General features: G+C 49.5%; 1 protein-coding gene across 1 annotated transcript in view; it reads left to right on the top strand.

The window, feature by feature from the left end:
* Positions 1-14,161, top strand: part of LOC138259998 (solute carrier family 22 member 6-A-like) — an 850,707-nt gene that overhangs the window by 242,087 nt on the left and 594,459 nt on the right. The gene's annotated exons all lie outside the window — the stretch shown is intronic.

The following is a 14,161-nucleotide window of genomic DNA, read 5'->3' as shown; positions in this document are numbered from 1 at the left end:
TGTCTTGAATGGGGCCTACTCACCCCAGGTCGGATTTGGACCCTTTCCCTTATGGTTACGAATTTGGGGAAGGGATGGAGGGGTGAATTATGAATACCAGGATGACCCTACTTTGGACTGGGCACAGGAATTCGGCGAGGTCAATAGACTGGACACTTCTCCAGCTGCAGGCATGCTATCTCCTCCTACCGTGGCTACGGCGGAGTGAGCAACTTATGCTACGGTGGTCAGGGCAGCTGAGGTCCATGGCCTTGAGCTGCCTACCGTACAGGTCAGGTCAAATCTCCTGACGGAGGTGCTTCAGCCAGGCGCTTCCACACCTAAGCCCCTTTTGCCATGCAATGAAGCCCTCACTGATGTCCTCTTGGGTACTTGGCCCAAACCCAACAAAGGGGCACCTGTGAACAGGACTATCGCACGCTGCCATCGGCCCATCCCAAACGACCCTAAATTCCTGTCCCAACACCCCACGCCTGAGAGTCTTGTCGTCTAGGCTTCCTCTTTCTCAGGTGCATTCCCTTCCGCACACCCGGATAGGGAATTTAAAAAGGCTGGAACAATTTGGGAAGAAGATGTTTTCTTCCTCCAGTCTCGCGCTGTGGTCCGTGAACATCGCATGTTTTTTGGGCTGCTCTACCCACTCTCTGTGGGATACGGTCGCACAAGTTCTGCCACCGAGACCGGAGGAGGACTGTGCTATCGTCTCCCAAGCTGTCACCGATGGGAGAGATGTGGCGAAGTTCACGATCCGATGTGGGCTGGACACGACCGACTCTCTGGGCAGATCAGTTGCTACAACGGTGACCTTGAGGCGCCACGCCTGGTTGCGTACTTATGTTTTTTTTGGGAATGTCCAACAGTCTATTATGGACATGCCCTTTGATGGCTCCCGTCTCTTTGAAGACAAGGGGGACCCGGCCTTAGAGAGATTCAAGGACTCCCGGGCTACGGCTCAGTCCCTTGGCGTTTCCACTGCCCCTCGCCTCCAACACTCCACCTTTTTCCCCTTGCCTCCCTGTTGTGTCCTCAACCCAGCCACCGTGTCACCCATGCTGTTCAGCTGCTGCATGGCCGGGGATGCGGAATCTCACGTGGGCATGGGACAGGGAACCAGAGGTCTGCCCAGTCCCCCCCTGCCCCGCTGCATCCTCCAAACCCTCCAAACTGTCTTTCTGGGTGTCATCACTCCAGCTCGCAGAGTAAGTGAGCTTCAAGCTCTTTCTTCAAAGCCTCCATTCTTGTCTGTGCACCCTGACTAAGTGGTGTTACACACTTTAACTTCAGGAACTTTTCCTGCAGACCTGAAAAAGGCATACATATGACCATTATTAAAGAAAACAAACCTAGACCCGCAAGACCCCAACAACTACAGACCAATCACAAATGGACCTTTCCTGGGCAAATTGATAGAAAGAGCAGCATTCGCTCAGATGTCACAATTCATTGAAGACAATTCTATACTTTCAGACTTCCAAACTGGATTCCGCCCAGGAAGAAGCACTGAATCGACACTCATGGCAATCTGGGACGATCTTAAAAACACAGTCGACCGAAATGGAGTTGCTGCACTACTTCTCTTGGACCTCTCAGCTGCCTTTGATACGGTTGACCATGACACCCTAACTCAAAGACTCCACGAAGCAGGCATACAAGGGATTGCTCTCGACTGGATTACTTCCTATCTTCAAAAAAGAGCAAATATCATCCACTCACCCCCCTTCTCGTCCGAACCCTACTTCACAAAAGCAGGGGTCCCTCAAGGGTCAATCATCTCACCTTTGCTTTTCAACATCTACATGATATCTTTACCAGAACTGATCAATGATTTCCATCTCACATGCTACAACTATGCAGATGACACACAGATACTATTTAAATTAGAAGACCCCAATTATGACCCTCTGTGCGTCTGGCCTGACGATCTTGGACCACCTCCTCAATTATCCATGGAAGTTAAACACCTAGCAATCACCATGGATTCCAAGTTAACTATGAATGCCCAAGTAGACAAAATTAGCACGCACAAGCTTCATCACCTTAAAGACTTTACGACGCATCTTCCCCCACCTCGGATTTCCACACAAGGTGCAAGCTACTATCTTGCTTGTACTATCCAAACTGGATTATGCCAATAGCCTCTACCATGGATCATCTCTATCTGTTATGAAAAAACTACAACGTATCCAGAATTCCGCAGCCAGGCTACTACTACATATAAAGCAGCAAGCCCACATCTCCCCTGCCTTGAGAGCACTACACTGGTTACCCGTTGCCAGAAGATACACTTTCAAGCTGTTTTGTATCACCCACAAAGCTATACATGGAACAGGACCGCTTTTTATCAGAAAGAAAATTACCAAATACATCCAACAAAGAACCCTCCGCTCAAGATTGGCACCCCGCCTTAGAACACCACCATACAAGAAAAAGACTATAGGTGGTACATCCTTCTCCGTCCAAGCAGCCAAACTATGGAATTCATTACCCCCAACTATAAGAGCCACAGATAACTTTCTTGTCTTCAGAAAACTACTCAAGAGTTGGCTCTTTCCTTCATAACCACCTTTTTCAAACAACTATGAACTGCATATGCCTATGTGGATAAATATTTTTTTCAGATTATATGTATATTTCTATTTATTTATAGTTTCTTTTGAAAATATGTATTGCTACTATGTCATAACAATAAAATACACACACAGTCTTTAAACCTGTCTGACTAAGTATTTTTTACCCATGATTCTAATTATGTATTGTATGTGCATATGTGTGTGTATTCATGTGTGTGTGTGTGTGTGTGTGTGTATATATATATGTATGTGTATATGTTGTTTCTGTGCTTGGCATGTTCGTGGATCATTGCATGGCTCCTGGTTCTTTGGGTTGTTACACTAGATATCTATGAATTCCTGCTCTCATCTTATCACACTTTTCTACTCATCACTCTTATGTCATGTCTCTATCAAACTATCCTCCATTCTCACTCTGACTCATCCCAAATCCCTTCTACCACTTTCATCTCCTAAATATCTCTGCCTAAGCTCTTCCCTCCACCTCCACATCTAACTCACCAAACCTCACTCTACCTCTGTGACCTCCCACACAACCCTACTAAATTCTCCTGCATTCATCTCACCCTGCTACTATGCTCTCCCTAACCCTTCCACATACTCTTCCCTCTCCGCCCCCCTTTACTCATCCCAAGCCTTTGGGTTGAGTAAATGAAGGATATACTCCTAATTAACACTTCTGGATTTCTTTCCTCCTCCACCCCTCCATTACTCCAGTCAATCTAACTAACAAACTCTCATATCCGCGGCTCAAATTAACTCATAATAATACTAAAACTGTACTCATTATTTAATGATACTAATCCATCACTAATTCTTGTTAGGTTCCAGAGTAGCGTGCTACTCATCGAAAAGCGCTTTGACGCCTCGTCAGGGGTAGTAAGCGCTATATAAATACGATTACAATACAATACAATACAATACAATACCACAACTTTAGCCTCTGTTGCACTGTCACATAAATTGAGTGACTATGACCCTGAAATCCTGATTTCATAGGTAAATGCTCCACACTGATGTTCAGTACGTATGTGCCATATGTGTTGGAATTCTACTGTAATTTAGCAGAGGTCCTGCTGGCAAAATTCATGGTTCCCCAGTCTCATTTACAGGTGGGAGAACCACCATGTTTGCAATAAGAAAGCTTCTACTGGTGCTGCCACAGAAATCCTTGACTACCATATTACCATAACTAGGATAGGCCTACCACCATTGATTTTGTATGTCCTCTGCTATGCCGTGTAAGTCATGGAAAACTTGGACATGAAAAGCAAACAATGCCCCCAATGCTAAGGTAGAAAACTCCCTGTGTGCTAGGGCATTTTTAGGACAAGCCTAGGCAACACGCAAGTGCTGTCTCTCGATGTGGTGTAATCTATATCTGTGGACTTTAACCATGCCCATCAGTTTCATTCATTCTTTGGCTTACCTTTTGAAATTCCCTTGATTTCATAGGTAAATGCTTTGCGTTTGTCCCACCTTGAGGCTGCTTTGTTACCGCCTTGCAGATTGACCCTGTTACATGGATGATTGCACGATCAGCCATACAGCTCAGTGTGGTGCACTATTTTGTTTTTGCCTCACCGCTGCGCACTTCATGGCCGTATGTTGTTTCTTCCTCTTCCTTTTGTTGGGCATGCCGTTGTTTCTTTGTGGTGTCTGAGCACTTTACATGAGGACGTGGAGTTTTATACAGCGCAAAATCGATCGTAAGAGGACTTTACAAGACTATGCATATAGCACAAACTCGATCAGAGGAGAACTTTACATCACTACGTGAAGTTAAATATAGCATGACCTCACACTTATTTTTATATTCAAACAGCATGTTACTCTTGTCGCCCCTCCGTCATAACCTGAATGCACAGCGTAAAACTTTTTTAAAATGGGCACTGCGCTTCATTTTTCAGCATGGCACCCAAAAGTCATTGGGGATGTGTGGAATTCAAGATTGCAGGGTGCAGTACTTTATGTGGCCAAAAGAGGTTCCCTAGGGACACCTAGAGATAGCCTGTGGTACTGCACCCTTTCCCTGCTTTGTGCACATTAGAACAGTAAATGCTGCAAGTTTTTAAGCCTAAATATTTTAAGTGTAAAAGCGTTAACACAACTATTTTCTTCCTGATTACATTTCACATGCTTTACTTAATCTTGTTTTTTTTGGTCCATGCTATCTAAAGTGTTCCCACTGTAATTAAAGCTCTCCGTCAACAGTTGTCTCAAATGTGGCATAGTGCCAAATCTGCTCCCTTTGTAACTGGGGAACAACATTTGAGTACCTGTGTCAGCTCACCATCCCGTGACTCTGGGTAATTCACTTAATCTCCCCATGCCCCCCAAAGAAGGAATCTTCACTTGGGTATTATAATTGGTGCTCCTGTAAAGCGCTTTGATGTCTGCTGGTCACGTTTGCACTATGTAAAACTTCAAAATAACTGCAGTGATTTTGGGGAAGTTTTTAAGCCATAAGTCGTCCAGCACCAAGAATTCACATGGATGCCAAACTTGAAGTCACTTTAAAATATATACCCTGTCATCCTTTGTGACTTGGAAAGGTGCTTTCAGTCGGGTATGGTATGGGGTCTGCTGGGTTTCATCAGGAATTTGTACACACAGGCAAAAATATGCCAACATGTAGGAAAGTACCATCTTGCCTGGCATGTTACCCCCATTTTTACATGTATGTAAGTTTGATTTTGCCTGTCTCACTAGGATCCTGCTAGCCAGGACTCAAGTGCTCATAGTTTGTGGCCTGAATGTGTGTACCTGTGTAGTGACTAACTGTGTCACTGAGGCTCTGCTAACCAGAACCTCAGTGCTTATGCTCTCACTGCCTTTAAAATTGCCACTATAGGCTTGTGACCATTTTTACCAATTCTAATTGGTACACTGGAACACCCTTATAATTCCCTAGTATATGGTACCTAGCACAGGACTGCCACTGCAGCATGAGTGAAATAAGGCACATGTTATTTCACACTGCAGCCTGAGTGAAATGACGCACACGTTATTTCACAGCCATTTTCACTGCACTTAAGTAATTTATAAGTCACCTATATGTCTAGCCTTCACTTGCTGAAGGTTAGGTGCAAAGTTACTAAGTGTGAGGGCACCCTTGCACTAGCAAAGGTGCCCCCACATAGTTCAGGGTCATTTCCCCGGACTTTGTGAGTGTGGAGACGTCATTACACACATGCACTACATATAGGTTTATACCTATATGTAGCTTCACAATGGTAACTCAGAATATGGCCATGTAACTTGTCCAAGATCATGGAATTGTCCCCGCATGCCAAATCTGGTACTGGGGTGCCAATCCCATGCATCCCCAGGGCCCCAATATGGACCCCGGGTATTGCCAAGCCAGCTCTCTGGGGTTCTCTCTGCAGCTACTGCTGCTGGCACCCCACAGACAGGGTTCTGCCCTCCTGGGGTCTGGGCAGCACAGTCCCAGGAAGGCAGAACAAAGGATTTCCTCTGAGAGAGGGTGTTACACCCTCTCCCTTTGGAAATAGGTGTTAAGGGCTGGGGGGAGTAAACTTAAACTTCGCACTTGTATATCACACTACTCACCCGTTAGGGTCTCAAGGTGCTGTACGCATACCGCTGTGGAACCCCCTCCTAGCTTCTCCCTGTGAGGCGCCCACTCCTGGGCAACTCCCAGGGTGAAGCCAGGCATCCAAGCGCTGTCAGGGCCGTTGTGGTTTAGAGCTCAGAAGGCACCTGGGGAAACCTAGCAAACCAGCATATTTTTTTAAACTAGACACCTAGGGAATCCAAGATGGAGTGACTTGTGGGGCTCTGACCAGGTTCTGTTGCCCAAAATCCTTTGCAAACCTCAAAATGTGGCCAAAAAAACACTTTTTCCTCTCATTTTGGTGTCAGAAAGTTCTGGAATCTGAGAGGAGCCACAAATTTCCTTCCACTCAGCGTTCCCCCAAGTCTCCCGATAAAAATGGTACCTCACTTGTGTGGTTAGGCCTAGCGCCCGCGGAAGGAATTGTCCCAAAACACAACGTGGACACATCACATTTTTCCACAGAAAACAGAGGTGTTTTTCACAAAGTGCCTACCTGTGGATTTTGGCCTCTAGCTCAGCCGGCACCTGCAGAAACCTAGTAAACCAGCACGTTTTTGAATACTAGACACCTAGGGGAATCCAAGATGGGGTGACTTGTGGGGCTCTGACCAGGTTCTGTTACCCAGAATCCTTTTCAAACCTCAAAATGTGGCCAAAAAAACACTTTTTCCTCTAATTTCGGTGACAGAAAGGTCTGGAATCTGAGAGGAGCCACAAATTTCCTTCCACCCAGCGTTCCCCCAAGTCTCCCGATAAAAATGGTACCTCACTTGTGTGGTTAGGCCTAGCGCCCGCGGAAGGAATTGTCACAAAACACAACGTGGACACATCACATTTTTCCACAGAAAACAGAGGTGTTTTTCACAAAGTGCCTACCTGTGGATTTTGGCCTCTAGCTCAGCCGGCACCTGCAGAAACCTAGCAAACCAGGATATTTTTTAAAACTAGACACCTAGGGAATCCAAGATGGAGTGACTTGTGGGGCTCTGACCAGGTTCTGTTACCCAGAATCCTTTGCAAACCTCAAAATGTGGCCAAAAAAACACTTTTCCCTCTCATTTTGGTGACAGAAAGTTCTGGAATCTGAGAGGAGCCACAAATTTCCTTCCACCCAGCGTTCCCCCAAGTTTCCCGATAAAAATGGTACCTCACTTGTGTGGTTAGGCCTAGCGCCCGTGGAAGGAAATGTCCCACAACACAACGTGGACACATCACATTTTTCCACAGAAAACAGAGGTGTTTTTCACAAAGTGCCTACCTGTGGATTTTGGCTTCTAGCTCAACCGGCACCTGGGGAAATGTAGCAAACCAGCGCATTTTTGAACACTAGACACCTAGAGGAATCCTAGATGGGGTGACATGTGGGGCTCTGACTAGGTTCTGTTACCCAGAATCCTTTGCAAACCTCAAAATTTGGCCAAAAAAACACTTTTTCCTCACATTTGGGTGACAGAATGTTTTGGAATCTGAGAGGAGCCACAAATTTGCTTCCACCCAGCGCTCCCCCAAGTCTCCCGATAAAAATGATACCTCACTTGTGTGGGTGGGTCAGGTGCATGCAACAGAAAAAGGCTAAAAACCTGTAGAGATTGAGGGGATAGCACAGCGAATTGATAAGCACATATTTTTCTTGTATACATCTTTTAGGCTGACTCTGCTTTGGGGACCCATGCAAGTGAGGTATCATTTACTTGGGAGACTGAGGGGAATGCTGGGTGGTAGGAAATTTGTTCCACAGCAGTGATCCTACAAAGAAAAGTGAGGAAAATATGATTTTTTAATTGTATTTTGAGGTGTGGCGAGGAGTCTGGGTAAGAAAATGTTGGGGGATCCAAGCCACACCTCCTTGGACTCCTTGGGGTGTCTATGTGTCTATTTTTAAAACATGTCTGGGTTTGGTATGTTTCCCTTTTTGAAGGCCGCACCTGGGACCAAAAACATAGGTGCGCTCCCCCTTCCAAACACATGTAGTTTTGCAATAGATCATTTTGGTGTGTCCACATACTTATGGGATGTTCCAAACACTAAAATTGTGAAAAGAAACGCACTTAGGTTATGTTAAAAAGACCCCTCACCCACCAACCAAGTTGGTGGCATGCTTCATCATCGGAGTCTCACCCGAGACACCTAGGTGGTCATTACAACCCTGGCGGACGGTGTTAAAGCTGCGGTAATACCGCAAACAGGCCGGCGGACAAAAAAAGGGAATTATGACAGTGGCGGAAACCGCCAACATAGACAGCCACTTTAACACTCCGACCGCCACAGCGGTACAGACAAGCAGCGCGGCAGTCACCGCCTACAGACAGGCGGAAGACAAAGTACCGCCCACAGTATCACAACCCGCCAATCTGCCACCTTTTCCGGGGTGGATTCACCGTGGATAAAAACACGGCGGAAACAGCCATTTCAATGGGAAAACGCTCACCTGAACACACTCCACGAGGAAGGAGGCTACCATGGAGCCTGAACTACAAATACTCCCTGCGCTTGTCTTCCTGCTCATCTACGATCACCAGCAACGTAGGCGCCGAAGACAACGGTGAGTACTGCACCTACGACATAGGGGAGGGGGGAGGCAAAAGTCAGGGGGACACACACGCAACACCCCCATCCCCAACCCGACCCTCGCACACTACAACACACACACCAATGCAGTTCCAAACAGCACAGTAACAACCCCCAACACCCCCGGAAGAATGCAAAGATAAAACGAAATCAGTTCAAACATTGTAATGTATCAAAATACAGTAACCTACTATATACAGAGAGATATACACTTTCCAAATATATACATCATGATTAGTAGTGCAGGTATGCACATTTCAATGTCCGTGGACCACTGGGCCCAAAATGCATGGGCGAGGCCCACACTAGATACCTGTCCACAAACGGAGAGAACACTGCAGGGGCATCAGATAGAAATACAACAGGCACTTCAGGGGGAAGGGAAGGGGGGGCACCTCAGCCGGATTACAGCACCACACCAGATCAACGACGGGGCTCCATGCCCATTGATGTATCCTGGGGAGTGCAAAGCCACAGTCTCTCAAGTCTCTACAGTGGGTGGGTTGCCCACTGTACCATCCTGGGGAGTGCAAAGCCACAGTCTCTCAAGTCTCTACAGTGGGTGGGTTGCCCACTGGACCATCCTGGGGAGTGCAAAGCCACAGTCTCTCAAGTGGATAACAGTCTTCACTGGTTCTGGAGGGGGACTGGTGCCCAGAGTGCTTCATCCTGTGAAGGATAGACAGAGTGGATGCAGGTCTCCACTGGTTCTGGAGGGAGACTGGTGCCCGGAGTGAATCACGCTCCCCGTGACGGTCCCTGTTCCGTCACTGTCCCAGCTGCACATGGGCTAACGATGCTTGATTTGGTGGTGCTTTGCCCTGTTCATCGGTCTTCACCATGGCGGTGCTTTGCCCTGTTCAGCGGTCTTCACCATGTCGGTCTTTGTCCTGTTCAGGGGTGCTTTGCCATGGCGGTGCTTTGCCCTGTTCAGCGGTCTTCACCATGGCGGTCTTTGCCCTGTTCAGCGGTGCTTTGCCGTGGCGGTGCTTTGCCCTGTCAGCGGTCTTCACCATGGCGATCTTTGGCCTGTTCAGCGTTGCTTTGGCATGGCGGTCTTTGCCCTGTTCAGCGGTCTTCACCATGTCGGTCTTTGGCCTGTTCAGCGGTGCTTTGCCATGGCGGTCTTTGCCCAGTTCAGCGGTGCTTGCCTTTGCTGTCTCTGACCTGTTCAGCTGTGCTTTGGCATGGCGGTCTTTGCCCTGTTCAGTGGTCTTCACCATGGCGGTCTTTGCCCTGTTCAGCGGTGCTTGCCTTTGCTGTCTCTGATCTGTGCAGCGGTGTGTGGCATTACGGTCCGTCAGTGCCCAGCGGGGCTGTGGCTGCCGGGGCCCTCCAGGTCACTGACGCTGGCGGTGGTCTCCTGACCTTTGCGATACTGGTGCCCTCCAGGGCACTGACTCTGGCGCTGGTCTCCGGACCTGTGACGATACTGCTGGCGGTGGCGTCCTGGCCGGCGGGGAGGATGGCGGCCTTCTCCGCCTTGCTGCTCTTCCCAGACTTTGGAGACTTTTTCTGCCCCTTCAACACCTTGGGAGGAGCCACAGCAGACTCAGCACTCCCACCGGGACCCTTGTGAGCTTTTTTTCCGCCAGGAGTCTTCACCCTCTCCCATCGGCCACTTTCCAACTTAAGGTGCTTTACAGGGGGTGGACTGGCATTGCTTTGGCTCCGTGTCACACTGGCTGCCCTGGTGGCCGGTGCACTCCATACACCTTTAACACGCACCACTGGTACCGGACTTCTTTTGGCTGAGGTGCTACTACGGGACCTATGAATTGGAGAGGTGGGGGTGGTGGGAAAGAGGTCAACGCCGCTGAGGAAGAGTTTCTGACGAACACTGGGATGGGTAGGTGGAGGGGGTCTGGGAGTGGAGGAAGAGGCGGTGGTTGTAGGAGGTGTCACTTTAGGTGATTTGGGTGCAGGTACTGGAGGCTGTCGTGAGGTGGATGGATGTTGGGTGTGTGGGTGCCCATGTTTGTGTACTTTGGGAGGGGGCGTCACAGACACACTGGGAGTGGACACAGGGGACGTGTAAATGGTAGTGGGGGTGGTGAGTGCAGGTGAGCGGGTGTGGTGCTGGATGTTCTGGTGCGGTCCTAGTGCCTGTAGATGTAGTGCATGCAGGTGAGAGTGTAGACGACACTGGGAAGGAGGAGGGAGACGACGAGGAGGTGGACACAGTGGAGGCAGTGGATGTTGCTGTGTCTGTATGTGGGTGTTGTTTGCGTGAGTGCCTGTGGGATGTGTGGTGCTTATGTTTGCCTGAGCTACTTTTGTGTGTTGGGGTGTGTGCATGCTTGTCTGATGGTGTGCTTGGGATAGGCTGGGGTACAGGGGATTGGGTCTGGGTGGAGGAAGTTGGAGGGGGGAGGCTAGACACAGGGACAATGGCTGCCATCAGTGCTGAGGCCAGAGATTGCAGGGTTCGATGAAGGGCAGCCTGACCAGAATGAATGCCCTCCAGGAATGCATTACCGTGTTGCAACTCCCTTTCTACACTCTGGATGGCATTCACAATGGTAGACTGCCCAACAGTGAGTGACCTGAGGAGGTCCTCACTGAGGGCAGCAGGGGTGACTGGGGCAGGGCCTGAGGTGCCTGGGGCGAAGGTGTGAGGAAATTCGATTTTTAATACGATCGTATCGACCCGCCATTTTGTGGCCCGCCGCCATTTTATGTTGCCTTCACTCAGGCAGCACAGCGAACGAAGTCCATTCTGCCTTTTCTGCTTATTCTGCAACATGGTGTTCAAAACAGCCTTCTGCCTCTATCTTTACAAGACTGGTATTAAGGTCTGACCGAGTACACTAATCCCTGTCTGGTTTTCTAATCCTTGTTTCAACTATCTGTAGGCTCACACTATTCTCCGCCGATCTTATCTTATCGTCTGGCCTTTGCTGTCCTTTGCTAGTATTCTCTCATTTCACAACTGTCTTCCAAACGCACACAAACTTATCACACCACATGCAACTTCGTTGTGGATCGGTTAATTAATTAGTTCAAGGGAGGGGTGACAAACACAGCTGGAGGGGAGGCAACCTTAAGTCACTTGATACTTTTGTTCTGTCTTGTTTTCCGACATTTCTATTGGCTCTGTTCTATCTTTACATTATTCTTACTGGCTCCTTTCTATGTGTTCTGGGAGTGTATGTAGTTAATAAATGGTTTTTATACGGTATATAAGATTGTGCGCCACAAAGTAAAGTGGCAGTCTCCTGAGAACATACCTTGTGTACTTCTTGGACAACTGTACTAGCTGCAGCTAATAAATCTGATCTTTTACGCCTGACAGAGTGTCCCGTGTCTCTGTTAGTTGAGGCAGGTGAATCCAAGGAGATTTCAGGCGTACCCTGCGCCGCCAGGCCCATAAGGTTCTGGTTCTTCAGGTGATGCCCACCTTCCTGGGTGAGCAGGCACGGAGCAAAGGCTGAGGGGCTGCTGGGAGGGCGGTGCTGGTAGGGGGGTGGCGGCTGTACCTGTAGAAGTGGGGGGCACAGATAGTGCCGCCACCAAAAGGGAGCTCCCATCGGCGGACGAGTTTGTGTCGCTGTTTGGTGATCCGGTGACCGACGTGAAGCTCCCCTCGCCCTCCGTCCCACTGGTGTATTCAGAGTCTGTGGTGTGGCAATCCATGGCCATGTGGGATGCAGCTACTCGTGCTCCGGTGCCACTGTACCTCCGCCTGATGATGCTGATGCACAAAAGAACAGGGAGAGCACAAAAAAGGGGGGGGGGACAAAAGAAAGACAGGTTGAGTGCATGGCTTACCGCTACTGTTGGCGGACAATACAGACACAGCAGCCCCCTGCACTACGCCGTGCTCTTGGCCTCTACAGAAGAAATTCCTGGGACATGGCCTACATGGCTATGGTGGACATCTGCACACATAGATGACACAGGGGCATGTATACCTCTACTTGGCACTCTACAAAGGTGGGGTGGAGTGCCCCATGGCATGCATTACAGAGGGGCCTAGCCTACCTAACTTGCCCTGGCCTAGGGGAACCCACAGCCCTCCTCCCCCACCCAGACCCCTCCAGTGTGCGCAAAGTCCGCAGAATTATGTTGTACTCACCCCCTTGTGTCTGCTGTGATGCCCTCAAGCGCCCATCCAACTCAGGGTAGGCCAACGCCAGGATCCGGAACATCAGGGGGGTCATGGTGCGACGGGCACCCCTCCCACGTTGGGAGGCCATCCTCAGCTGAGCCTCCGCCGTCTTCTTGCTCCAACGGCGAATGTCCTCCCATCTTTTACGGCAGTGGGTGCCCCGTCTCTGGTGGACCCGCAGGGTCCGGACGTCCATGGCGATGGCAGGCCAAATGTCCTTCTTCTGGTGGGCGGTGGCCTACATGACATGTACAGGGGAAGAAGAGAAGTCATTAACAAGTGCACCGTCTAAGTGAGTGGCCCCCATCCCTACCCTTGCCATGTGGCACATGCATTCACAGTCCTTCATGGTCGCTTAACTCTGCCCCCTTGCATCTGACATCCAGCCCTCTCCACCCAGCATAGCCCATACAACGTGCTCCCTGTGTACTTACCTGTTGGTCTGGAGGACCGTAGAGTAGCGTGTACTGGGGGAGGACCCCGTCGACTAGCTTCTCCAACTCCTGAGCAGTGAAGGCAGGGGCCCTTTCCTGAGACGCAGCAGCCATTGTCTCTTCCAGACCGAGGTCACAGCAGCACTTGCAGTATAGGTCCTCTCCTGTCGAAGATCAGGTATCGAGTGATTGAACAGATAGAAAATGGCGGTCACGTCCGCGGCGGTGACGTCCGCGGTGGTGCGTATCATCACCGCCGGCGTACTTCCTCATTGGCTCCTGGGGGCCATAGGGTCCAATGTTAACCAATGCAGCATTGCGCAGCGGTCTACGACCGCCTACCGGGACGGTGTACAACGCCAGCGCAGATACCTCACACCCCATTGTCCCACTTTAGAGGTCAGGCAGCCGCCATTTCAGGAGCCCACATGGCTTCATTTACTACTGCGTCACACATACCTAGGCCTACACTCAACACACATACAGGATGAGTTTTGTATTTGGTGTCGTGTTCTGTGTAGCTGTGGGTACATACCTGGGATTTTGTTGACTCTGTGGTCACTGTTGTCGTTCTTAGGCACCGTTAGCTGGGAATTTTGAGGAGATGGCGGAATCCTCCGGTGTATCGACCGCTGGTGGACCTGTTAACAATGGAGGAGCGACATTTGATCATCACCTACAGGTTTGACCGTGCCACAATCCAGGAACTGTGTACCCAGTTGGAGCCAGACCTGATCTCACCAATCTGCCATCCCACAGGAATATCCCCTGACGTGCAGGTGCTATCAGTGCTCCATTTCCTTGCAAGTGGATCATTTCAAACAACAGTGGCCATGGCATCAGGGATGTCCCAGCCTATGTTTTCCAACGTGCTGTCCAGAGTGTTGTCTTCCCTGCT

This window comes from Pleurodeles waltl, chromosome 9 (assembly GCF_031143425.1).
Source record: "Pleurodeles waltl isolate 20211129_DDA chromosome 9, aPleWal1.hap1.20221129, whole genome shotgun sequence".
Lineage (NCBI taxonomy): Eukaryota > Metazoa > Chordata > Amphibia > Caudata > Salamandridae > Pleurodeles > Pleurodeles waltl.
This window is presented reverse-complemented; position numbering and strand designations above follow the sequence as displayed.